Here is a 27,254-nt window from a genome sequence, read left to right on the forward strand (position 1 = left end):
GAGTCATCTCCCCAGCCCTACATTTTAAAATCTAACGTATTAAAACATGGCATGGCTACACGGTTGGCTCTCACTAACCAACCTTTCCTCTCTAGACTTCCCATTATACAGGGCCCCTGCCTAGCTTACCCTCCCACTTACAAATGGTTAGAAATGTCCTTTGAATCAGAGTGACAATTGATGCTTCATAGCCACAAACCTCAAAGAACACAGTATTGCTCAGTCACTCCACATTTCCCAGCAACTTAGTGTTATCTTGGACAAGAATTTTAAATATATATTTAATACATTACATATAATCATATACCATAATTATGTATATAAATAAAAATAAAATGCTAATGTAAAAAAAAGAAGGCACTAGTTGGAAGTGAGGAAATGAGGAGTAATGGGCATTAGCTTCAGTCCATTCATATGTATATGTGGTATTGTGCCTGCATGTATGTATGTATGTATGTATGTATGTATGTATGTATGTATGTGTTCCGTGTGCATGCAGTTCTCATAGAGACTAGAAGAGGGCACTGGATCTCGTGGAAGTGGAGTTATAGACAGTTGTGAGGCTCCATGTAGGTGCTGGGAATTGAACCTATGTTTTCTGCAAGAGCAATAAGTGCTCTTAACCACTCAGCCATCTTTCCTGCCCTTTGATAAAAAAACAAAAAACAAAAAACTAAATCTCCTGCCCAAACATCCATCCCATGTTTTCCTGCTCATTCCGCTCTGAGCTGTCAACCCGCCCTTGTGCATGGATGTAACAAAAACAGAGCAGAAACAAGCTCGGGAGGCCAGTGTGAGACAGCACCTTGTGTTCTCCATGGCCTCATTTTCACTCCACATATGATAGAACATTGAGTTCCATGTTTCTTTAGTGACCAGATTTTTTGTTTGTTTGTTTACGTTATTGTACTTTCAAACTGAGTCTATTCAGGGCTTTAGTCTTTGCTGAATCCTTCCCCAAGTGACCGTTTGGATCTGAGGGCTGTGTGTAGTGTGATTTGGAAAAGTCCCACACTCCAGCTCCAAAAGCAGAAAAGCCTGAGAGAATCTCCATGATGAACCTCACAACAATTTGGGTTTAGGAATGGTCTTTCTTTTTTTTGACCGATTTTTTAAAATTTAAATAAAAAATATGAAATTATACGTGCACATGGATGTAGTGGGTAGCCATTCCAGCTTTGATCTGGAAGTTCCAACCCCCATTGAGACTTTGGCAACTGTCACACCTACAAGGCAGGGCCAAGGGAGGCGCCTGGGGACCCGAGATCTGGATCGGCGAGCGCTCGCTGGGTGCCAGGACCCTGGATGGTGGAGGTGGACCAAGCAGAGCTCCAGAGAACACCGCTGGACTGCGATACACCTTCCCCAGACCCTGCGACCTACTTATCCCTTAATTTGTAAGTTACGCCATTAAATAAATCTCCTTTTAACTACGTGGAGTGGCCTTAATAATTTCACCAATACATGGAAGCCAGAGGTGGATGTCAAGTGTGTTCCTTAGTTACCATTATTTTTTGAACTATGGTCTTTCCCTGAACCTTATTTTTTGAACTATGGTCTTTCCCTGAACCTCAAGCGGAACCATTAGGCTAGACTGACTGGCCAATGGCTCCACGAATGTGCCTGTCCCTGCCTCTCCATGCTGGGGTGACAGGTGCAGGCCACCACACCTAGCTTCTTACATGATGGTGGGGATAAAACTTCTCATGCTTCTGTGGCAAGAACTTGGCCAACTGAGTCATATCTCCAGGCCCTAGAAATAGCATTTCTTACTAAAAGGCACCAGAGCCTCACATTCCTGGCCAGCATCATCCAGGGTGGCAGCTCTTCATCATCACACCCACACACAATGGCTCCTTTTTCAGGGAAATCTTTGCCAAGTCTCCAGCTTTCTGAGTTTGTTTCTCTGTACCTTCCTTGGTGTCTGGCTTCCCCACACCGTCTTCTGTTTCTTCAGGAATCTCAACGCATTCTTCACCTTCTGCATTTTATCAAGTCCAGAGTTGGCCTCCTCTTCCTCCAACACCTTCTTCTCCTCTCCTTCCTCCTTTTATTTCTCCTCCTTCCCATCCTTCCTTTGCCCTCCTCCTTATCTTCTTCCCCCATTCCCTTTATCCTTCTCCCTCTCCTCTTCCCCTTCCTTTCTCCTCTTCTTCCCTTATTGCTTCCACCTCTTCCTCCTCCCCACTTCCTTCCCCTTCTCCCCTTTTCCATCTCTTCCTTCTCCCCACTTCCTTCCCCCTCTTCCTCCTCTCCCTCCTCCCCACTTCCTTCCCCTTCTCCCCTTTTCCTCCTCTCCCTCCTCCCCACTTCCTTCCCCTTCTCCCCTTTTCCTCCTCTCCCTCCTCCCCACTTCCTTCCCCCCTCTTCCTCCTCTCCCTCCTCCCCACTTCCTTCCCCTCTCTTCCTCCTCTCCCTCCTCCCCACTTCCTTCCCCCCTCTTCCTCCTCTCCCTCCTCCCCACTTCCTTCCCCCCTCTTCCTCCTCTCCCTCCTCCCCACTTCCTTCCCCTTCTCCTCTTTTCCTCCTCTCCCTCCTCCCCACTTCCTTCCCCTCTCTTCCTCCTCTCCCTCCTCCCCACTTCCTTCCCCCCTCTTCCTCCTCTCCCTCCTCCCCACTTCCTTCCTCCTCTCCTCTCTCCCTTCTCCCCACTTCCTTCCTCCTCCCTCTTCCTCCTCCTCTGATTCTGAATTAGGATGCAGTGTTGCTGAGCCCCCCCATTGCATCAAGTCATAGATTTCTGGGGATATTTTTTATTCAGATTTTATTGCTTCTCTAAATTAACTTTAGAAGGATTAACATTATCACCTTACACACCTTACAGTTTATAAGCAGACCATAGCTTTAGGTTGTTCTGGGTTTTCTTTAATGGCTACTTTTTTACTAAGTATTTCTAATTTTGACAGACAGATAACACCTTCTTTGGACATAGGCATGAATTTGCCGTGCCCTACTTTTCTGGGGATTTTTTTAAAAAAAAAAAAAGTTTATATTTTCCACTTTCTCTTCAGACATGCCTTTATTTTGTACTTCTATTTTGAGGAGCTGACAAGCTCTCATTCATACACTGTTTTTTAGGTACTTTCTTTTTATAACTCTTCCAAGGAACTCTCATCGTTTCCTTAGGCACATCTCCATTTTGAGTTTGTGAGAGGCTCATGCCTGAAGCTCCCTGTAGATTCAGGTTCTATTGTCATGGGGTTCTGCATGTATCGTATGCTGTTCTTCTTGATACTGTTTTTTTTTTTTTTCATTTTTGTATGTGTGTGGCAGTGGAGGGGACATGACTGTGTGGCAGAGAACATGCGGACGTCATAGGACAACTCACTGGAGTCCGTTCTTTCTACCCTGTGGGTCTGAGAGCACCAACTCAGGCTGGACAGCAAGTGTCTGAATCATCTTGTCTGCCTCTGGGTGGAATTATTTTCTAGCTTCAAGTTCCTAGTGTTCATCGCTGATCGGTCTGCTCTGGCCTGCATGTTGTTCTTCCTCCAGAATTTCTGTGTTGGAACTTAGCATGTCTAAGACGATAGTATCCAGAGGCAGGGTCTATGGGGAGGGAGATGATGGTGGCTCCATCTCCTGGGCTCACTGACTTATAAAAGGGCTTTAGGGAGTGAGGTTAACCCTCCCACTCTTCCATCACATGAATATGCTGCAGCAAGACAGCTATCTGTGGAGCAGAGAATAAACCCTTACAGACAATGAATCAGCAGGCTCCTTGATCCTAGGCTTCTGCACATTCAGAACTGTGTGAGAAATAAGGTCTTTTGTCAATGAATTGTCCAGCTTGAGGTGTGTGTGATAGTCACCCAGACAGACTATGAGTAAATAAAAGTCTTACTCATTTTCATGAATGCTGGGGTTCCTGTTGGAATTATCACTGGTTCTACAGGTCATTTTGAAGAGAATTAATGTCTTAAGAATTTTGAGAACCAATGCACAGCTACAATCTCAGCACTCAAGAGGTAGAGGCAGGAGGAGGATTGTGAGTTCAAGGTCAGCCAGGTTACATATGGAGACCTCGTCTCAAAATAAAACAAAATGATGACAGAGTTCTGAGTCTTATGACACTTGAGCACACTTTCCACTATTTATGTTGACTTTGATTTAAAAAAAAAAAGATTTATTTTCTCTCTCTCTCTCTCTCTCTCTCTCTCTCTCTCTCTCTCTCTCTCTTTCTCTCTTTGTGTGTGTGTGTGTGTGTGTGTGTGTGTGTGTGTGTGCCAGCCACATGGGTACAGTTGCTTGTACAGCCAGAAGAGGACACTGTGCTCCTTGGAGCTGGAGTTACAGATGGTTGTGAGCCACCCAGTATGGGTACTGAGAGCTGAACTTGGATCCTCTGTAAGAGCACTACATGCCATCTCCCCAGCCCTCACTAACTTTCCTGCTGATGTCCCTCCTTTGTTCCAGGACACCTCAGAACATGCACTTGTCATGTCTCCTGTGGTCATCCCTTCCTTGTTGTTCATGGTCTTGACAAGACAAAGAAATCCATTCAGACATTTTAATCTATGACCATCACCTGAGACTTATCTGCTGCTTTCTTATGACTTAACTGAAGTTATGGATGGGCTGTATGGCCTTGCACCCAGCATTTAGAGGCACACAGTGATACTGATGAAGCAAACATTGGTTATTTAGTCAAGGTTACCATACAGATTTTGAGCTGTTTTGTGTTTCAACTCTATTGGGAATATTATCTAATTTCCCTTATGACTTCCACTTTGACTCATGAGTTATTTCATAGCATGTTGCCTAATTATCAAGTATTTGGGGTTTTTTCCAGATACTTTTGTTATTTACTTGTAATTCTATTCTGTTGTGGTCAGGGGACATTCTTTGTGTGCTCCAAATGCTTGTAAACTTGTTGAGATTTGCCTTTGTGTCAAGAATGTAGTGGCCACTTCAGTGAATAGTCCGTATTGCTGGGTTGAATGTGCCTCAGATAGCAGCAAGGTCAGTGGGTTAGTAGTGTTGTTCAGGTCTTTGGTGTTTTGATCAATTTTCTCTGTTCATTGACAACAGAGAAGAGTTGACATTTCATTATAATTATAGATTTCTACTCACTTCTCTTAGGTTCCTTGTTTGTTTGGTTTTTTTGTGGAGGAGGGTTGTTGTTTTTCTGAGACAGGGTCTCACTGTGTAGCCTAGGGTGGCTTCAAACTTGACAATCCTTCTGTCTTAGCTTTCCAAGTTCTAGGATTACAGAACTGTGCTACACTCCTGGCTCTGTCGTCTTTTTGCTTCATTTATTTGGAAAGTCTTTGTCAAACATACAGGAAATTAGGATTGCTATATCTTCTGGGCTAATTTACCTACCACTTTATCAGCATAGATATTTACTTTTATATTATACACAGATGTTATAATATACATAGACATTACTTTTATACATATTCCGATTTCTTGTTCTGAACTCTTATTTGTCTGATATTAATATAGCCACTCCAGCCTTGCTCTGACTTGTGATTATAAAACTTTTTAAAATTACAATTGTGTGTGTGCTGCTGAGTGCTCACACCGCACAGCACATGTCTAGAGGTCAGAGGACAACTTGCTGGAGTCAGTTGTTACCCTACCATCTATGGATCCCAGGAAACAGACTCCGGTGGTCAGTGCCTTTCTTAACCAAGTGAGCCTTGGCACTGCCCCTGAATTATGTTTTAATAATACAAAATAGTCATCTTGCTTTTATTAAACTTGTTTTACCATTGAGACTGGGAACTGAGTCCAGTATTCATTTGACCACTAAACTAACTATACCTCAAACCTTTAAAAATATTTTTGTTGCATTTAATTTACTTATTTATTGCAAATGTATGTGTGTGTGCACACTTGCCACAGCATGCAGATGGAATTCTGAGGACAACTTGGGGGGGTCATCTCCTTTCTTTCCCACGACATGAGTCCTGTGGCTCGAACTCAGGTTATCAGTCTTGGTGGCAAGCACCTTTACCAGCTGAGGCATCTTGTAAGTCCTGTCTGCAGCCTTTAGACTTTAGTTTTAGGTTTACAGGTTTACTTTAAGTTTACAGAGAAACTGAACAGGAAGTATTCTCACTTGCCCTGTGTCATCTCTCCACAGTTTCCCCTCTAACATCTTGCATCCATGTGATACATTTGTTATAACCAATCAGCAGATGTTTCTACCTCAGGACAACCAAAGTTCATAGGTTATTGGGATTCACTCTGGGATGCACAGGTCTATGGCCTCTGACAGATGTTCCGCAAGGTGTATTAGTCCTTAGAGGATCACACAGAATAAGCATCATACTCTAAAAATTCCAAAAGTTGTGCCTTCCACCGATTCATCCCCCTGGCCCCTCCTAACCACTAGTCTTTACTGCCTCTGTAGTTTGGTTTTCTCCAAAATGTCTTGTAGAGTCTTATACTATATAGCCCTTCAATGAGGCATTTTCACTTAACAATACACATTTATAGTCCTCCACAGTTCTGTGTGTAGTTCCCAGTCGTTCTGTTTTATTGCAGAACACTATTCCGTTGTATAGCTGTACTACAGCTTGTCGGTCCTTCTGTCTATTGGCTGCAAGCATGTTTTGGAAACTGTGAGTAAAGCTGCCAAAATATGGATATGCAAATCTTTTGTGGGGGCGTGCATTTTCAACTCACTTGGCTAACTACCAGCGAGTGTGGTTACTGGATCACAGGTTAAGAGCATTTGGGTTTGTGTGAAACTTGCCAAACTATCTTCCAAGATGACTGTACTATTTCTTCACTCCTACTAGTAATGAATGAGGTTTCTGTAACTTCCTGTTCTCACCAGCATTTAACACTGTACAGGTTTCTGTTTCTCACTGTTCTGTTCTTACACAGGTGTATAACATGTGTGTAGGAGTCTCATTGTTGTCTTAATTTGCAACATGTCCATGTGCAAATTACAAATGACATCTGCAGCATGATGTTTAGCATCTTTTCACATTCTTCCCCCCACACATGTATGCCCTCTCTTTCATACACACACATACTTGTGTGCTCTCTTTCACACACACACACACACACACACACACACACACACACACACACCACGTGTGCAGCGTGCTTAGTGCCTGTGGAGATCACAAGGCTTCATATCTGCTATAACTGGAGTTTTGGATGATTGTGAGCTACCGTGTGACATGGGTGCTGGGACCCAATCCCTGGTCCTCTGTAAGGGCAAAGGGCAGCCAGTGGGTTAACTGCTCACCCTTCTTCATCCCCTGCATTGAAAATATTTATTATTATCATTTATTTATTTCCAATCACCTTTATTTCTTTTGTGGGACAAGTCTGTGGACAATGAATTTTCTCAGCTTTTGTGTGAAAAGATTTAGAACTTCTGGCATCTAAGTGAGTAGAAGTTGCTACTGTGTCCTAAAAATAAATAAAAAGAAGATCAGACTGAGAGAAAAAAGCCAAACAGTTTTCCAAGGGGTCTGAAAGTGAGGTCACAAGACGGCCTCTGTCTCCAAACTGGAGAAAATAAAGGGCAAAAAACCCACACAAAACAAGTGAAGTCAACCCACAATCTCCCAGAGCAGAAGCCCCACTTCTCAGAAGCCCAGGACTGACACAGAAGAACCTGATCGTCCCATTGCTGGGAGCTCTGGGTGGACACACTTAAGAGGTAAAAACTGAGCGAGCCCCCAGGCCCCCAGGCAACCACCACACTTTTCCATATTTCCTTCCAGGAGATCTTTCATATTCTCACAGGGAAGAAAAGACTCATTTTGAAACGTTGTAAAATTCTGTTTTCTTAACAAAGTCTTCCTTTGGGAGAAATTGTTTGCCAGAGCGTGACCTGCTGGGGTTTTATTAAAACTTGAAGAACATGGGGAAAGAGGCAGACCATCTTAGGGGAACTTTTGCCATCCTGCTGCTCCTAAGGGGACAGACTCTGAGATACACTGGAGAAGTTCATATTCCAGGGCACAGACTCTCCACAGAATGCACGTGCAGGTCTGATGTTGACTCTAGAATCATCCTCCGGCCCTCTTCTACTTTATACTTCAAGTCAGGGTCTCTCAATCAAACCCAGAGCTTGCTGATAGGGGCTCCAGCAAGCCAGCTTGTGCTGTCGATCTCCCCCGCCCCCATGTTGCTTTCCAAAGCTGGAATTGCAGTCAGGCCTCTATCTCCAGTCAGCTTTTTACTTGAGTTTTGGGGACCTTAACTCTGGCCCTTATACTTGAAGCTCTTCATCTGCTAACATCATCTCTCCAGTTCCCTAAAAGCACAAAGATCCAGTTAAGCCATAGGTTTTGGAATTACCACACCTGAATCTAAAGCACTGATTAACATGTTGAGATCTCTAATGGTCAGTGGTGAGAGACTCTCCCTAGGGAGGCACAGGTCAGAGAACTAACAACACACCTTGTAGATCCTGCTGAGCAGCCACCTCAGCCTCAGATGCATTCTTACTTCACAGCTGTGGCCAGGCAACCTCTGGCCCTCTGCATTTACAAAGTTATTTGTTGACATCCCCCCAACTCTGTCCCCATTTCACTTCTATACTCAATTTATCTAGCCAGTCTTATGATAGAGTTTTAACTTATTAACAATTGGGCATATCCAACCTTAAAAACTCAATTAAAACATCATGAGATTGTTGTTTGTGTGCGTGCATGCATGCATGCATGCACGCGTGCGTGCACACCCTTGGTAACTTGATTGTACAGTTTTTGTGTCACAATGTCAAATGATGGACCATCTGGGAGGTACTGTTAGTAATATTCGTCTGGTACCCATCCCTCAATAGTTGAAGGTGAGTCCAATCATCTTACTTTCTTGGGGGAGGGACACTTTCTGCAGTGGGATTAGATTTCCATAGGGTTTTTCATTATGAGATCTCTTCTTTAGGTTTCAAAACCTCCCAGTTGACTAACTGAGCCTGAACTGCTGGCCTATCATCCCAAGAAAGGGACGTGTGGACCCATCACAGCCATTTGTTTGGACCAAGCCCAGCCTTGCCCTTACAGAATGGCCACAGTCCCTGTGCTAGATCACCATGGGAAGTGGGTTCTCGCTAAGGAGGCAATAGTTGGAGGGTCATCTGTAGTTCCTCTGTGTCAAACAGGAGGGCCGGAGTTGCAACAGTTGCTCCAGACTGTGCAGTTGTCTCGAGGTGTCCTTGGAGTGTTTGAGAAGCCTGCTGCTGTCCTAAGGAAAATCCAGCTGGCTGACGGAGTGATGGTTTCTTAGCTTCAGGCAACCAGAGCAGCAAGGGAGAGTCCAACAGCTGCTGACAGGGAGTCAAGCTGCCCCGTGCCCAGCATCTTTGCCTATTTACATAAAATGTAAATTAAGAGTGTTTATAGTAGACACTTGAAGGACTTGTGATTAGCAGTAAGTGATTTTGAAAACAATTGGCATACACACATGTGTGTGGAGGCCTGAAGTTGATGTAACATGTCTTCCTATTTATTGAAGCAAGGTCTAGCACTGAACCTGGAGCTCACACATTCTGGCTAGTCTAGTTAGCAAGCTTGCCCCAGGGATCCCCAGTCTCTGCCTTCCACATGCTGGGATTGCAGGTCGCTGCCACACCTGCCAAGCTTTAACATGGGTTCTAGGGGTGGAACCTCTGGTTCTCATGTTGGAGGAGCAAATGCTTTATCCACTGAGCCATCTGCCCAGCTCCTGATTTTTAACAGAGTTTTTAGTAGTACTGTTTTAACAGTGCTTAAACATCTGCCCGGTGCATAGGGACAAATGGGTCCCTTTATGTATCTTAGTAACATACCTTTGTTAGGTGTATCCTGCACTGACTTAGTGAAGGCCCAGGGTCTGGTGTCCACAGCCGTAGCCTCGAAAGTGCACAGAACACCTTTTCATTTCGAGCTTTGTTCCGCTTTTCCATTGCTGTGGATGGAATCATAGCCTCGCTCTTGCTAAACAAATCCTCTTATCATTGAGCCCACGATTTTCTTACCCTTAATTGAAACTGTAACAGTTATGCAGCAACAGGAAAGAAGAATTACAAACATTTCTTCAATTCAGGTACATAAGGTACTTGTAACATACATGCCGCAATGTGTGTTTTTGACACTGGACTTGACACTGTGGGAAATGTGGTGTCAAACGCTAAGGCAACCACTTAAGATGGCAAAGAAAGAAAATATAACTTCTAAGAAAGGAGAGAAATGGAAGGCCTGAATGCTTGGGGAATATCACAAAACGCGTAAAGAAAGTGGCAGACCAAAACAGAAACAAAGAACGGGGTCTAAAAATATGCTAAGTGCTAACTTACAGTCATTCTGGAAAGCAATCTCAGGCTTTCACAAAACCAAATATATTCTTCCTCTGTGATCCAATAACCACACTCTGGTATTTACCCACACACGTTGAAAACTTAAACCCACATGACGCTTCTCTTCAGGGAGGTCCCAGGCCTCCCCCCAAACAATACAGGCTATTGCCATGGTGATAAGACCCTATTGCTGACAACACCACACACCTTGGCTGCAAGACATAGAGAACTCAAGACAAGTGGGCTGGAAGCTTCCTCCCTGCTGGTGAGCTTTCATGGCTACGCGGACTGCGAGGAGAGAAAAGGTATCACCTGTCTTGCTCATCTGTAAACCCTTATAAACTACACCACCAACCTGCCAGGCAAGATGGGTCCACTGGTGCAGCGGTGGAGCAACTGCTGTGGGGATAATTAATAATTAGAATTAGTAATTCTAAATGGATCTGAGGTCTCCTCCACAAGAGGAAATTCATGCCTGGTACTTTAAGTTCAGTCAAAGTCAAACAAAACCATGGCTGGGAGGTCATAGGCCCTAGCAGAGAGCTTGCTACTGTTGTTCAGCTAAATTGACATGACACAAACCATAGATAAACATTATCGTCAGCCTTAATCAGAGAAGCTTCTCATTGTAATGAACAGCAATCGACATAGGGACTCATGGCTGCTCCAAGTACTGGGACTCAGTGACCATTGAGTGCTCAGCCCTAAACAGGACTTTTATATCAGTCCCTTTAAGGCTCAGAGAATGTGGTGTTTTGAAAGAACATGGCCCTCATAGGGAGTGGTACTAATAGGAGGTGTGGCTTTGTTGGAGGAAGTGTGTCACCGTGGGGGGGGGGGTGGGCTTTGAGGTCTCCTGTGCTCAAGCTACGCCCAGTGATACAGTTCACTTTCTGTTGCCTGCGGATCAAGATGTAGAACTCACAGATCCTTCTCCAGCACCATGTCTGCCTACGTGCCACCATATCCCACCATGATAATAGACTAAACTCCTGAACTGCAGTGAAATGTTTTCTGCATAAGAGTTGCCTTGGTCATGGTGTCTCATCACAGCAATAGAAACCCTAACTAAGACAGAGAACGTCTTAGAAGAGGGAGTGGAAAGACTATGAGAGCTGGAAGGTGGGAAAAGAGCCTGAAAATGCTGCCTTCAGAGCGTGACACAGTCATTAAAATAACTCACAGTAGCTGTAGTTGCCTTGAATTGGCCTGTACAAGATTGAGCTTGTCAACCATCACTCATGGATGAGGAAAGAGTTTATGAGGCCTCACTCCTTGCAGATGAACTGTGGTTGACTAGGATTTAGGACTAGGACCATTAGTTGTCTTTGTTTGTACTCACTGATGAGTCTATCGGTCTCCATTGGGTAGTTCCAACAGGTGACCCTGGTGTGGGAGCCTGTTCTTGGTTCCTCGTGGCTTTACCCAGCAGGTCCACATAGAGGATGATTAGACCACGGGCCTAAGTGCAGGTGTCTGGGATGGTCTGCACTTGGCTGTGCTGGGGGAGGAGGTCTTTTGCTCCACCCCTTGGCATCTCTATAAAAACTCTGGGGCAGCCGGGCAGTGGTGGTGCACGCCTTTAATCCCAGCACTCGGGAGGCAGAGCCAGGCGGATCTCTGTGAGTTCGAGGCCAGCCTGGGCTACCAAGTGAGTTCCAGGAAAGGCGCAAAGCTACACAGAGAAACCCTGTCTCGAAAAACAAAAAACAAAACAAACAAACAAACAAAAAAACCCTGGGGCAGAGACAGTCAGGGCCGGTTGGAATAGGTTCCAGGCCCTCTCGAGGCTATCCTTTATTTTCTATCTGTTCATCTCCACAAGATTCTCCGCAATAAATCCTTCTATCTAATATTTCCTGCTGCTTGCACTCAAGAAAACTCTGGGGAACTGTGGGGGTGGTGGGTAAACGCCCCACACCCTGGTTAAAACTGGCGGGTCACAAAACAAAACAAAAAGACATTTATGTGGGAAAGAATTTGTAACGGGGGTGAGCAGGGTCAGGGGGAGACAAAAGATAGGGAGTGAGAGCATTGGAATGCAGTACACACACGTGTGCTCTGAACAGTATGGAGAACAATCAATGATAGCTATGTTTTTTATTCTGAATGAGTTTATAATGTATACAGGATGCCGAAGTAAAAGAAGAAATAGCAAGTAGCAGGTGGATAGAAGCAGCAGAGAGCAAAACATGATGGAAATGCTCCAAATGTCCAGCAGAAATTGTCTGAGGGCGGCTCTGTAAGGCAGCCAGTGGCAGAGCAGAGGGTGCCCTTGATCTGAGGCTTCTAAATGAAAGAAATAGCAACAGATAACGACATCATCGAACCAGGCACTCAAAGTATCCAGCAGAAACCAACTGGGGAAGTTGAGGCAGCCCTTGGAGTTCCCAAATGAGTGTTTCTTTTGTGGAACATCTGGCTTCTATTTCACACCGCAGGTGCTTTTGTATCTTGGACAAACAATAGAAACATCTATTGGGGGTGGTTCAGCTTCTAGCTGTCATCAGACCACAGTGTTTTTCTTCCTGGGCTGCTGTTCTCCCCACTCTGTCACAGAGTCAGGGCAGTAGCCCATCTCACACGAGAGGGAGGATACTGCAAAACAAACATGCTTAGCTCTGAAATAGAGCAGGGGGATCCTGCCTCTAGGGCTAGCTTCTCAGTGAGCTCAAATTGCACATGTACATTACATAGGAAAGTTGTCATTGTTGTGATGGCTAATCTTGGTCATCAACTTAACACACCTGGAATCCACTAAAACCCAAGCAGCCAGGCACATCTGTAAGGGACTTTTCTTGATGATATCATCTGAGATGAGAAGACCCCCCTCTCCTAATCTGGATCATTGGAGGTAGGAAGACCCAGCCTGAATCTGGACCACACCTCCTGGTAGCAGCCTGTGAAAAAGGACATAGGAGAAGGAAGCTCTTGCTTTTTGCCTGCTAGCCCTCACTCTCACTGGAAAGTCATCTATTCTGCTCCTGAGACATTCCTTCACTGTGTTAGAACCTATTTCTTCGGGCCTCTAACGTAGACCAAAGACCAGCCAAGACATCCAGCCTCGTGGAAGGAACAAACACCAAGATTCCTTGCTTTTCCACTGGGAGATAGCCATTATTGGACTAGCCAGACCACAGCCTCTAAAAATCCATATATATGTTATATGTGATTATATATTTGTCCTGTCACTTTTGTTTCTCTAGAGAACCCTGACTATATAGTATATAAAATAGCCAAAGAACAAATTTAATTAATAAGATAAAACACCAACACTTAAAAAAGAAAAAAACGTATGCTCACAGAAAAACTTGCATGTAGATGCTTAGTGGTGCTTTTTTCATAGTTTCCAAATCCTGCTTGCCTCCAGACAAAGACGTGGGACATTCACACACTGAGACTATTCAGTTATTAAGCACAAGAAGATACAGAGGAGGCTTAAGGGCATGCTGTGTGAAGGCAGCTCATCTGAAAGGCTACATAAAGTCTCTACTACATCTAAGACATTTTGGCAAAGGTTAAATTCTCAAGATAGTGAGGTCAGTGATGACTAGGGGTTAATGGGCACCACACAGGGGAGTTTTAGGGAAATGGAAGCATTCTTGTGGATACTACAGAACGTGTTTGTCAATGTCCTCAGATATCCATGCCCAGTGTGAACGGTAAACTGCGGACTTACAGCATTAAGCACACGTCAGCATGAAGATTTGTTGGTATAACACATACACCATGGTGGGGAGGGGTCTAGCAGTGGAGGAGGTTGGACATGGGCAGGGGTTGGGATGACATGCAAATTCTGTCCTTTCTCTCCCATTTTTTTGTGTGTGTGCAAATTGCTCAAAGCCATCAAGTCTGTTTAAAATTAATTTTAAAGATTATTTCTCTAGTCATGGAATTCTGGATTGATAGTTCATTTAAAAGTTCACTCTGCTGTCTAGGAACCCAACATTTGAGGATGCTCAAGGCCCTTCCTTCTTTAAAAAAAAAAAAAAAAAAACGGGGGCGGGGGATAGTATCTTCACTTTACCTATGTGTAGCAATTATTTGTCTCTGCTATGACAAAATGCCTGAAAGAAGCCACTATGTGTTTGTTTTGGCTCACAGCTTAAAGGTGGGGAAGGCATGGTGGGAGGAGTGTGGAGCAGCCAGTCACACTGTGTCCGCAGCTGGAAGGCAGAGAGAGAGAGACAGAGACAGAGACAGAGACAGAGACAGAGACAGAGAGAGAAACCCTGGTGCTCAGCTCACTGTCTGAATTTTATGTACTCACAAAATGCTGCCATCTAGGTTTAGCCCAGTTTAGAAGCTCCTCAGAAATGTGTCTGGAGATGTGTCTCCAAGATGAGTTTAGATCCTGTCAAGTTGGCAATCGGCATTAGCCATCATATGCGCACATCCTTCCATATACTTGATTTGTTTATTCTTTAAGACTTGTTTATGTTATTGTATGTGTGTGTTTTGCCTGCGTGTATGTATGTATACTGAGTGCATGCCCGGTGCCTGCAGAGAGCAGAAGAAGATGTTGGATCCCCTGTAATTCATTGTGATCACCATTTGGGTGCTGGGAACAAAGCCTGGCCCCTCTGTAAGAGCCAACTACACCCTTAAAGGCTGAACCATCTCTCCAGCCCCGTCCCATGTACTTGAAAACATCTCCAGACTTCATGTAAATGCTGTATAAATAGCTGCGCTCTGTTGCTTAGGGAGTGACAAGGAAAACAGACCTGGGGCTTGAGTGCAGACACATCTGTTATGAGCTGAACTCCAAGCACACAAATGAATGGGGCCTGAGGCAAACAGTGCTGAGCAGAGTGTAGGAGCAAGACTGAAGATCTGTGAGGCTGCCCGTGTGCTTACACATGCCTGCACCTGCACAGACCCGGCACAGGGCGGGGCATATATACAGCTGACTTTTTCTTTAGACTACCAAGTAGCTCCCAAATAAAGACATGGAGACTTATTATTAATTATGAATCCTCAACCTTAGCTTAGTCTGGTCCCACTAGCTCTTTTAACTTAATTTAACCTGTTTCTATTCATCTACATTTTGCCTCAGGGCTTTTTACCTTCCTTTCATTCTGTATGTCCTACTCTCTTGCTTCCTCTGTGTCTGTCTGTCTGGCCCCTGGTGTCTCCCTGGCATCTCTTTTTCTTTCTTCCCCAAGCTCCTCCTACTTACTCTCCCTGCCTGGAAATCTCATCTATACTTCCTCCCTTGCTTTTTATTAGACAATCAGGTGCCTTAGGCAGGCAAGGTAAAACAGCAGCACATCTTTACATAGTTAACTATTCCACAACATAAACAAATGCAACACACCTTTACATAGTTAAACAAATGCAACACATCTTTGCATAGTAAAGCAAATATTCTGCAACACATGTGCAAATTCAAGTATTGCCTTTTTAATATTTTCAGTGATAAAAATATTTTCTTACAGTTCCAGCAACTGAAAATGAAGATTAGGCGCTGAGGCTTGGTCTCCACTTCTGGGACAGCACCTTGAATACAGGGCCCTCACATGGCGGAAGGAATGGAAGGGCAGAAAGAGCCTAGTCAGTCCCTCAGATCTTTCATGAAGTCCCTCAGCCCACTCACAAGCTTTCCACTCTGTGACTATCCTCTTAAAGCCCCCCCACTCCTCAGCACCGCCACACTGGGTCTCAGGTTCCAGGATAGATTGAGACCAGGAAGCTGCATCCTGGGTACAATGAGCGCATCAAAGCACCTCTTGGTTCTCTCTATTTCATTTGCTCACTTCTGGCATTTCCATCAGATCTTAAGGTTTCCAACTTCTCAAATTCTCTATGTGTTTATGCATGCCATCCTTTTCCTACACTCAAGAATTAACTTTATTAACCATAGGTACAGTAAATTCCTAATTGGATATTTCAAATATCAGTCATTCCTAAAATAACTGCTGTGTCTCTTAACATGTCTGCCTCTTTAATTTTGATCACACACTGAGATTGATATGCAAAATCATGTAAGCAATTACATGTAAATAATTACATCATTTCCTCCTCCTACCCCAATCCCTCCCATATGCCCTTGCCTCTCAAACCCATGGTATCTTATTCTTGCTATTCTTATTATTGCTAACTTTAGTTTTGTTTTTATTTTTAACTTTATGGCTGCCTTCTGCAGACTCCCAGCTTCAAAACATTGAGCCTAGGGCAGATACTGCCTCTCAGAGTACTTGCTTGTGTGTTTTGTGGTCCTGCTCTACAGCTTTTAGACTTCGTGCATGGATGTCTAAGGGATATTTCCTGACACACTCTTCTCCCTCCTCCAGGAGCGATCTGTTGCTTCCAGTTTACAATTGCCTGCCCAGTGATGGAGACCAGTGGACAGCTCTGCTGTCCTTCTCCAGACTCTGGAAATTGTGTCAAACCATGAGAAGACAGTAAATTACCTGGCCCCAGGTCACTGGGCTGTTCTACCACTATGGGAGGAGACCACACTCTCCTGCTACCAGCTGTGGGAAGTATGAAGGAAGGTTATGTCTGCCTCAAAAGGAAGGCATCCCTGAGAGGTCCCCAGGGATAGGGGCCACTCTGTTTTGTGAGCATGTAGTAAGACCTGTGCAAAGCACCACGTGAGCAGTGAGGCTCCTCCCACACTATGTAACGCCCAGGAGCTGCCTACTCTCACACCAACCCTGCTGTGCCTATGCATGGGCTTAGGTTGTCTACAGAAAGTCATCTTACCTTTATCTGTGGTACCCAATATTTCTCCCCTGTGTGTTTTGCCATGGGTGACCTAGTACTTCTATTTCTTACCATTCTGGGGGCTGCAAGTTTGTCTCTTAGGTTCTTGTTGTTGTCGTTTTGATTTTTTTAAAGATAGGGTTTCTCTGTGCAGCCTTGGCTACTCTGGAGCTGACTCTATAGACCAGGCTGGCCTCAAACTCACCGAGATCCAGCCGGGCAGTGGTGGCGCACGCCTTTAATCCCAGCACATGGGAGGCAGAGGCAGGTGGATCTCTGTGAGTTCGAGGCCAGCCTGGTCTACAAAGCGAGTTCCAGGAAAGGCCCAAAACTACACAGAGAAACCCTGTCTTGGAAAAAAAAAACCTCACCAAGATCCACCTGCCTCTGCCTCCCAAGTGCTGGGATTAAAGGCATGCACCACTGTACCCAGCTGTCTCTTAGGTTTTTAAGCATTTTGATTACCCAGGGATCTTGGGATTCTGATTGGCTTGGGAAAGATTATGATTTTATAATGTATCCAGATGTTGTTGTATGAGGGTGTAGGCAGTACTTTTGCAACTTTCTACATCCTGGAATTTTTCTTAGAATTAATTGTTTTCTGTAATCCATCCCATATGTCTTTAATACATAAATACTATGGTGTTTGCTTTTATTTATTTGAAATTTTTATATTCTCTGTGTGTGTGTGTGTGTGTGTGTGTGTGTGTGTGTGTGTATTATAGGTATGTGTTTATGTGCATGTGGCAGGTGTAGGTGATGTACATGCATACATATATGTATGCATGAAGAGGCCAGAGGTCAACATCAAATATCTTCCACCATCACTCTCCACCTTATTTTTTGAGCCACAGTCTCTCACCAAACCTGGAGCTCACCAACTGAGCTGGCCAGTGAGCGCCAGCACCAGGGTCACAGATGTGCAGGCTGCACCTAGCTCACCAAACCCGGAGCTCACCAACTGAGCTGGCCAGGGACCGCCAGCCCCAGGGTCACAGATGTGCAGGCTGCACCTAGCTTTTACAGGCCGAGGGTCCCAGCTCAGGTCCTCATATTTGCAGAGCCATCCCCTTAGCATCGAAGTTTGGGATTTATTTGGCTCAAAGTTACTTAGATGATGTTTTATTTCATTTATTTAGGGCAGTTTTGTTTAACCTTCTCCTTATTTTTATTATAATATTATGGTTCAAAAAATCAAGACAATATTTTGCTTTGGGAAATATATTGAGATTGTTTTTATGAGTTTTTTAGCAAAATATATAATCAATTTTATAGAAATATATTGAGATTGTTTTTATGAGTCTTTTAGCAAAATGTATAATCAATGTTTATAAAATATGGTATTTACTATCTCTAGTAAGCTCAGTTTATTTATTTTTTAATAATGGTTAAATTTCTAGATATTTCTCTGTTCTATTAAAGTTAGAGATAATTATGCTTAGAATGCATATTATGATTACAGTGTTATCAATTTTGCAATCAGTCTTCTTCTTTATTATTGCCTTGGTTATTTTCAAAGCTATAATTCAGCTTACAAATTTTTCTAAATATTTATCTTTATTTTGGGTTATAACAAATTAGTTTCATTTTGTTTAGTCATTTTTGTCTCTTAAGACTTCTGATTTCTCCTTGTCTCATCTATTTCCCCTCTTTATTTTAACCTATCTTCTGGTGCTGCTTATGTCTACTTCCAAACCACAAATTCAATACTAGGAAAGAAAAACCTCCCACACCTCTAGATTATGAAGAATCAGTATTGTGAAAATGACCATGTTGCCAAAAGCCACCCACAGAATCAGTGCAGTTAATATTATCAAAATGCCAGTGACGCTCTGCCCAGAAATAGAAAATAGTCCTAAATGGATCTAGAAGCCACAAAGACCTTAAATATATACAGTCTGCACAAATCAATATATCACAAACCAGCATGGTGTGATTCCAAAGAATAGATACATACACCCATGGAGTAGAGGTCTCAGAAACAAACCTGTGCAGCTGAAGCCATTTGATTTTCTGTTTTTAAATTTTAGTTTGTTAGCATATAAAATAAATGGTTTTACTGTGGAATTTTCACATGCTCGTCCTCCCCCACTTCCCGCCTTCTGCCCCTTTCTGGAGGCATCCCTTCCTTCCTCCTTACAATTTCTTATCATGTGTATCCCGTTACGTTTTACCTCTCATGATGACCCCTCTAGTGACCTCTCCACAGATACACATAAACACATTCATATGTATGTATATTATATATATACTAATATACATTGTATGTATCAATAAATTAACATCATTTAAATTCTAGCTTCTATATGTGAAGGAAAACATATGGTGTTTGTCTTTGAGTCTTTTACATTTTTAAATATAATAATTCCCTAGTCTATCTATTTTCCTGTAAACATCATGATTTCATTTTTCTTCACTGCAGAATGAAATTCCATTGTGTATATATAGCGTATTTTTTTTATCTACCCATCTGTTGATAGACATCTAGACTGGTTCCGTTTACTGGCTATTTTTGACAAAGATAACAGAAACATTTGTTGTAAAGGAGGCAGTCTCCAGCAAACGGTGCTGGGAAAACATGTAAAAGACTGAAACTTCTATCTCTCATTTTGCGCAAAAATCAATTTAAAATAGACCAAAGACATTAATGTATAAAATCCAAAACCCCGCCGGGCGATGGTGGCACATGCCTTTAATCCCAGCACTCGGGAGGCAGAGGCAGGCGGATCTCTGTGAGTTTGAGGCCAGCCTGGTCTACAGAGTGAGTTCCAGGAAAGGCGCAAAGCTACACAGAGAAACCTTGTCTCGAAAAACCAAAAAAAAAAAAAAAAAAAAAAAAAAAAAATCCAAGACCCTGGAGTTAGGAGAGGAAAGCAACAACTTTATGAATAGAGCACTTACTAACTCAGGAAAAAAAGCAAGAATTGAAAAATGAGATGGCATCAAATTAAAAATCTTCCACACAGCAAGGGAAACAATTCATAGACTGAAGAAACATTCTAGAACAATGGTTCTCAACCTTTGGGTCACGACCCTTTTAGCAAACCTCTATCTCCAAAAATAATTATATTACGATTCATAACAGTAGCAAAATTACAGTTATGAAGTAGCAATAAAAATAATGTTATGGCTAGGGGTCACCACAACATGAGGAAGTGTATTAAAGGGTCATGGCATGAGGAAAGGTGAGAACCACTAGTCTAGAAAACGTGAGAAAACTGTTACCAGGTAGGAGATTAATCAGAATATATGAATAATTCAAGGAAATAAACACCTGAAGAGCAAATGGGCAAATAAACTAAATGGACGGTTCTCAAAAGAAGCACAAAGAGCAGTTAATACACGAAGAGGTGTTCGATATCTTTAGCCATAAGGGGAATGGAGTTAAAGCTACCTCAAGTTTCCTTTGCAACTAGTGTGAATAGTTATCATGAAGAAAACAATAAATGCTGCTGAATATGTGCGAAAGGGGAAACACTCTTCACACTTTTGGTGGGAATGTAAATTAGTGTGGCCACGATGGAAGTCTGTATAGAGGTTCCTCAAAAAAAACGAAACTAGAAGCATCATGTGATCTAGTCATGGCATTCCTTATACCCAAAGAAATCCAAGTCAGCAGACAACAGAGACCTCGTGTACCTATTTATGGTGACACTGTGGGACCAGTGTAGAGGCTCAGCAACAGAAGAATGTATAAAAGAATATGGCATAAACACACAATGGAGTATATAATTCAGCCATAAAGGAATATGAAATTATGTCATTTGCAGGAAAATAGATGGAAGTGGAGATTATGTTAAGCAAAATAAGCCGGGCTCAGAACAGTAGATACTACATGCTTTCTTTCATAGGCAGAATCTAGATAACAGGTAATTTTTAAACTTATGAAGAAGAGGGAATTCTTTGGAAAGAAGAAGGGACCCAGCAAGAGTCAGGGGAGAGGGTAATGAATGGGAGATAAATATCACCAAAGTACCTTATAGGTGACATATGCTAATATATATTATATTAAAATGTATATGACTTTTTTAAAATAAGACTCAGGTACAAGTTTACTGCCATCTTATGTCTAGATCAGTGGTTTTCAACCTTCCTAATGCTGTGACCCTTTAATACAGTTCCTCATGTAGTGGTGACCCTTAACCATAAACTTATTTTCATTGCTATTTAATAACTGTAATTTTACTACTGTTATGAATCGTAATGTAAATATTTGTGTTTTCTGATGGTCTTAGCTGACTCCTGTGAAAGGGTCATTCAACCCCCAAAGGGTTGTGACCCACAGGCTGAGAACCATTGGTGTAGATGCTATTGAAATATGTTCCTAATAAGTCCCTTACTCTACCTGTGACAAACCACTCTCCATTTGACCAAATGGAGCAGTGTCTAGGCCAAATTCTCCTGTGGCACCTCACAAGATTTTTTTCCCATTGTCATGGCTGTGCTTAATCATCATGTTCTCCCAGCCTACTTCCGCTTTCTCACTGCCTACCACTCCCCCGCACCCCCCTTTGCTCAATGTGTTGTTATCAGTAGTTATCAGAGCCTGGTCAGCAACTGCTGGGATTTTCAGGTTCTTGCATCCTGAAGTTTAAAAAAAACAAAAAACAAAACAAACAAACAAACAAAAAAAACACCTGAGCAGAGACACATGAATAGTAGCAGTCTCAGAATAGTTATCAAGAAAGAGTGCACCACCAAAGGGAAAAGTGAGGTCACGGATGGGAGAAAGGCTAGACGCTCCGTGACTGTGACGGCTAACCCTAGTCAGCACTGTGATAAAAGCCTTGACATACCTTAAGAGAGGAAACCTCCACTGAAGAATCGCCTCCCTCTCCCTGGCCTGTGGGCATGTCTGTGAGACATTTTCTTGACTGCTAATTGACCTGGAAGGGCCCGGCCCTCTGTGAGTGACGCCATCCCTAGACAAGTGGCGTGGGCTCTGTAAAAAAAAAGCTAGCTGAAGAAGCCAGAGCGAGCAAGCCGGTAAACAGTGTTCCTCCATGGGCTCTGCTTCAGTTTCTGCTCGGGATCCAGCCTTAGCTTTCATCAGTGATGATGCACCCTTTCCTGTCCAGGTTGCTTTGGGGCATGGTGTTTAACACAGCAATAGAGAAACAAGCTACAACAATGGCTCTGTGCTCTGAGGCCTGGGATCCTTCCTAAGATGTTTGCATAGCTCTGACTTTCTTGTGCCTTTGTACATAGTGGGCTTTCCCCACGCATGCCCTCTCTGTTGCCTGTGGTCCTTTGAGAGGTTTCCAGTCTTCCTTTATGCAAATCAGCTTCTTTCATATGCTAATCTCGTGGGCTTTCTGCACCCCACTCTGCCCTACTCTCCTGCCTCATTGTGGTCATCTTGACCTTAATTCTTTTCCTTAACCATGTCATGCTTGACTACTTAGCCTCTCTCCTTAGAAGACTTCTCATGTTTTGCCTTCTTTCCTTCAGGCCTCAGCACACTTGTTTCCTCCTGGGTACTTTTCCCTGACTCCCTAGTTAACAGCAGAACAGTCATCATCAAACTGCTCTGTTGTTAGTGGTTTCCTTTGAAATGTGTCTTACTTTTATTTCTTGTTTAATAAAATGCAACAACAAAAGCAATTCAATGGAGAAAGGTTGTGTTGGGTTGATAGTTTCAGGTTACAGTCCACCACTGTGGGAAACTCAAAACAAACTGGACATATCATATCCCCAGTCAAGAGCAGAGCACAATGAATTAATGCAGGCATGCCAGTGTTCCGTTCGCTCTCTCCACTCTGATACAATCCAGGATCCTGTGCTTGGGGAATGGTGCTACCCACAGTGGGCTAGGTCTTCCTACCTTGATAAATGTATTCAAGACAGTCTTCCACAGATTTGAACATAGGCCATCCTGCCTCATTGAGACTCCTTTCTAGGTGATTGTAGATGGTGTCAAGTTGACAATTAAGACTAAGCCTTAAAAGTGTTTATGCACATCTGAAATATTCTTGATCATGTTATCTGTTTACTTAGAGTGAGTTCCTTGTGTGAGTTGACAGCTATGCTATGTCCTTGAACAGCTTCAGGGACTTGACCTGACTAAAGTCAGTGAGGGAATGAAGAAAAGACAAACAGATGGACACATTTAAAAAAAAAAAAGCTAGTGTCAGGAGGACTGGGCTCCTGGGTGGAGAAACTGCAAACCCTGGGAAGCTTAGTGTGCTTATTATATAGAGTTGAACAGGGAGATGGGGTTATTGCATACAGATAAACAAGGAGGCGGGGTTTACAGTATACCACTGGGTCAAGGAAGACAGGTTTGACTAATCTTCAGGAGCATTCTCTGTAGGAGAGCAGTCTTCATGCCATAATCTTGGGAGTGATATGGTGGATATTTTCAGCACACACTATCAACATCCACACATGGACCCAAGGAAGGTTTTGCAGTTTTTTTCCTCTGAGCTTCATCCCAGAGTGTAGGGGAGGCCTTGGCATTCCTCCATGGGTCTGAGGTGCTAGAGTCCTTGACATGGCTGTGCCCATGTCAACAGCATATGTTCACTCAATACTTCACTTACTTGGGGCTTCCACGCTCTCTACACAGCTGTATCCCAACATCTGTTGGTAGGCTTTCATATCTCAGGCATTTACTTCAGTGTGTGTGTGTGTGTGTGTGTGTGTGTGTGTGTGTGTGTGTGTGTGTGTCTGTCCATGTGTCCATGTGTCCATATATATATATATATATATATATATATATATATATATATATGATATGTGCTTGAACTGTGGTAAATGTGGAACTAGAGGTCAACACTGGGTGCCTTCCTCAATTGCTTTCCACATTATTTTTTTGAGACAGGATCTCTCACTGAACCTGGGATCCACCAAATTGGCAAGACTAACTGTCCAATGAGCCCTAAGAATCCTTCTACCTCCATCTTCCTGGCCGGGGATTATAGGTGCACACTATGCTCAGCATTTGTGTAAGTACTGGAGCCCCAAACTTGGGTCCTCGTGCCTGTGCAGAAAGCATTGCGCTGCAAAGCCACCTTCCCAGCACTAAGATTTCCGTCTTATACATTCCACCTGTCTAACTTACCAGTCCTTCATTGTGTTCTTGTTTTTGTGATTTTTCCTTCTGTGTGTTGGAAAATTACTCTCCAGTTTTTCTCCCTAATTCACTCATTCTGTTTCGTGTATTATATTGTATTACATCCATTGCTTCTGCTGGGATCTAAAATTGTAATTTTATGATCAAGTTATTTTCTTTACATTTTTCCACTCTGCTTATGTTCCATCCCTCTGAGTCACATCAGAAAACTTAGTCCCTCTCCCTTTGAACAGTACAATTTTTGGTTGGTTTGGTTTTCATTGCAGAGGCCTGAGTGTGTCTAGGACTAGTTCAGGTGGGTTTTGTCACAGATTAAATCTATCCCTGAATGCTCACATGATTCTGAGTTAGGTAAGAATGTCATGGAATGGGATGGGGTTAGTGAAGAGAAGAGCCATGTATAATACAGGCATAGTCCCTTTCATCAAAAGAATGTTCCCCAGCCTTGCAGGAGTTGTAGACCAGATAAGTGCAGCTTATTCCTAAAGATGGTATTTTTTCCTCTCTCCTGGTCTTGAGACTCCTGCTTTTCCCAGTTACTAAGGGTATGGGCCTAAGGGTTCCAAATAAGTTCATAAATTTTAACTTCTGTTCCTAGTTTAAGTTTGTCTCAACAGATTTCCACTTGGCTGGCAGATACCTCCAAGCTTCAGTTGCTGACTACACTGCTCTGGACAGCTGTGAGCTCCAGACTTGCTAAAAGCTGACATGGACCTGCCCAGCCAACGCGATTGTTCTCTGTCTCTATGGTGTCAGACAGCCACATGCTTCTGACAGATGCCCCACTGCCCAGCCTTTGACCTGCCTTTCAGCCTTTTTGGGGCCCTGTCAATGGCACCTCAATGCCAGCTCGAAGCAGTTCCAGAAGAGAACACATCGTCCCATGTTCCCTGTTCAGAAAAGGTTGAAATGCTAGGCCGAAAGGACACTCTGGCATAGAGGCAAGATGGCCGACTATAATGCTCATTGACATACTATGAAAATAGGTTCAGAGTTGCCAATAGATAAATTTATTAACTAAAATGGTTCTGCAGTAAGATAAGACACTTGACCTTCTTTATGCAGAACCAAAGAGGTACTGTATAAGATTATAATCTGGTTGTACTCAAAGATCAGAACTACAGGGCCTTAAATAATGGCAATAGATACAGATGTCACTGCCCTAGAAAAATCTGTTAGCTAATGGTTCTTAGGTCCCAGTACCCTTGAACCTCTGGACAGGTAGGACTCATGATTGAGTCCTGTGATTGGTACTTGTGAAAGAGGGAATGTGAAGGCCTAGACTTAATTTTACAGGCTCAGGAATATGCCATGATAGCTCAAACGGACACAGAGCAGTATCTTCCTGCAGACATCCTGTCTGCTGTTTATACAGGAAAGGAAAGCTTAACAGGATCCTGTCTGGTTTTTGGCCCTTGGAGATATCTAGATAATCCTGTTGAGCAGTCCAGATAATCCTGTTCAGCAGGTTGTGGTTCCCTGCCAAAAGTCTAGACCAATAGTTTCAAAAAATCACCTTGCCCCTTCTACCCAATCCCAAGTTGCCAATTCCTGGCTTGTGGTTTTTCCCTATAAAACCCCTCTACACCTGGGCTGTGGCCATCATCACATTTCCTTCCATCTGCCATGTGGTGGCCCAGGTTGAAACTGAATAAAAGGACCCTTATGTGCTTGAAAAAAAAAGAAAGAAAAGAAAAAGAAAAATGAAAAAAAAAACCTTCAATAAATGCACCATATTAAAATTAAAAAAAAAAAAGACTTGTGCCTTTACCATGGCTGCAGGTTGGAGGCATTTGATTCAATGGTTAGCACTGTTCCAGGAAGTCATGCTGATACATTTCCAACTGTATGATGTGATGAGAGGTATCCTGTTGACTTTCCTTCTTAACTTTGTCTGCCTTTTTGCTATTTATTTTCCCCTTCCTCCATCGGGGTCAGCCTTCTGGGGTGTTCCCTGGAGTGGCTTTTTAGTCCTTCCATCTTCAAAGTAGGAATGAGGTCATTTGTTCCTAGCTACCCTAGTCTGAGCTGTAGTACTCTGTATAAGCAGACCCTCAACTTTCTCAAAGGGGAATTCTGCATCCTGGACTCTGACCTGAGGGCCTACAGGGCAAATGTTGAGGGAAAATTCCTATCATGTGTCTTGTGGAGATGATCCTTGAGAAACAGATGAGAGAGTGTCACATTATGCCTTGAAGCGGGGTGGGGGGGGGAAGAGATGGTGGGCTCACTAAGCATCTAAGGCAGTGGTTCTCAACCTTCCTAATGTTGCAGCCCTTTAATTCAGTTCCTCGTGTTATGGTGACCCTCAGCCATAAAAACATTTTCATTGCTGCTTCGTAACTGTAATGTTTCTGCTGTTATGAATCATAATGTAACTATCTGATATGCAATATATCTGATATGTGACCCCCAAAGGGGCTGCAACCCACAGGTTGAGAACCCCTGGTGAGGCTTTCTGCATCATCTGAAGAGCCACTTTGCCACAGGGCTCATGAGATGGTCTCAGAGTCTAATGGTTAGAAAGTCAAGGTCACTCTCTGGAAAACACTGTGCACTGTGTCCTAACAAGAGCTTCCTTCTTCCATAGCCAAAGTGGGACTTCTTACTACTTGGGATGCAAACACAGGTTTTTCCACCCAGAACCCACTGTATCTATCCCACCATGCCTGTCCTTGACTCTCCCTTAAACCTCACTTGTGCAAGAAGATCTGCAGTGCCCAAGAGCTTATTCCACAGTACGAGCACCGTCATCTTGCCCAGCACCATCATCTTGAGGTCTGTGTCTTGTGGTACTGTTTCTCACTACCCTCCGTGGATGTAAATTGAGACACTCAATGCCCACTGTGGAGACACCGAAGTGTGACTCCCTGGAGAAGCTCGTACCATAGTTGGATAAGTCTCCTCCCTCCCCCAACCGCATCTCTAGTAACCCCTGTGTTAAAAATGTCTCCTAATAAATCTCCAACTCTGCTTCATTTTGGTCTGTCTTGAAATTCTTTCCCTCCTCAAAGGCATCAATCCTGTTTTTGCCTGAATGGAGGTCCCTAAGGCGAGATGGAACTCTTCAGACTACTCATGGGGTGGGGTGGGGTGGGGGTAGGGTGGGGTGGGGTGGGTGGGGTTGGGGGTTTAGTGAGCTGTACCATTGTTCCTATCCCTGGTCACTCTTCCTTTCAAAGTGGGCCCTGTGTCCTGGTATAAATAAATAATAAACAC

At 43.4% G+C, this 27,254-nt stretch overlaps 1 long non-coding RNA gene across 2 annotated transcripts in view; it reads left to right on the plus strand.

The window, feature by feature from the left end:
• The window catches only part of LOC131916917 (uncharacterized), a 67,507-nt gene extending 40,494 nt beyond the window's left edge, over positions 1-27,013 (plus strand). For both annotated transcript variants that reach the window (XR_009380617.1, XR_009380618.1), the window contains exons 3-4: positions 23,784-23,907; positions 26,626-27,013. This is a non-coding gene — a long non-coding RNA (uncharacterized LOC131916917). The remainder of the gene's footprint in view (positions 1-23,783; positions 23,908-26,625) is intronic.
• Positions 27,014-27,254: the final 241 nt, after the last annotated feature.

This window comes from Peromyscus eremicus, chromosome 8a (genome assembly GCF_949786415.1).
Source record: "Peromyscus eremicus chromosome 8a, PerEre_H2_v1, whole genome shotgun sequence".
Lineage (NCBI taxonomy): Eukaryota > Metazoa > Chordata > Mammalia > Rodentia > Cricetidae > Peromyscus > Peromyscus eremicus.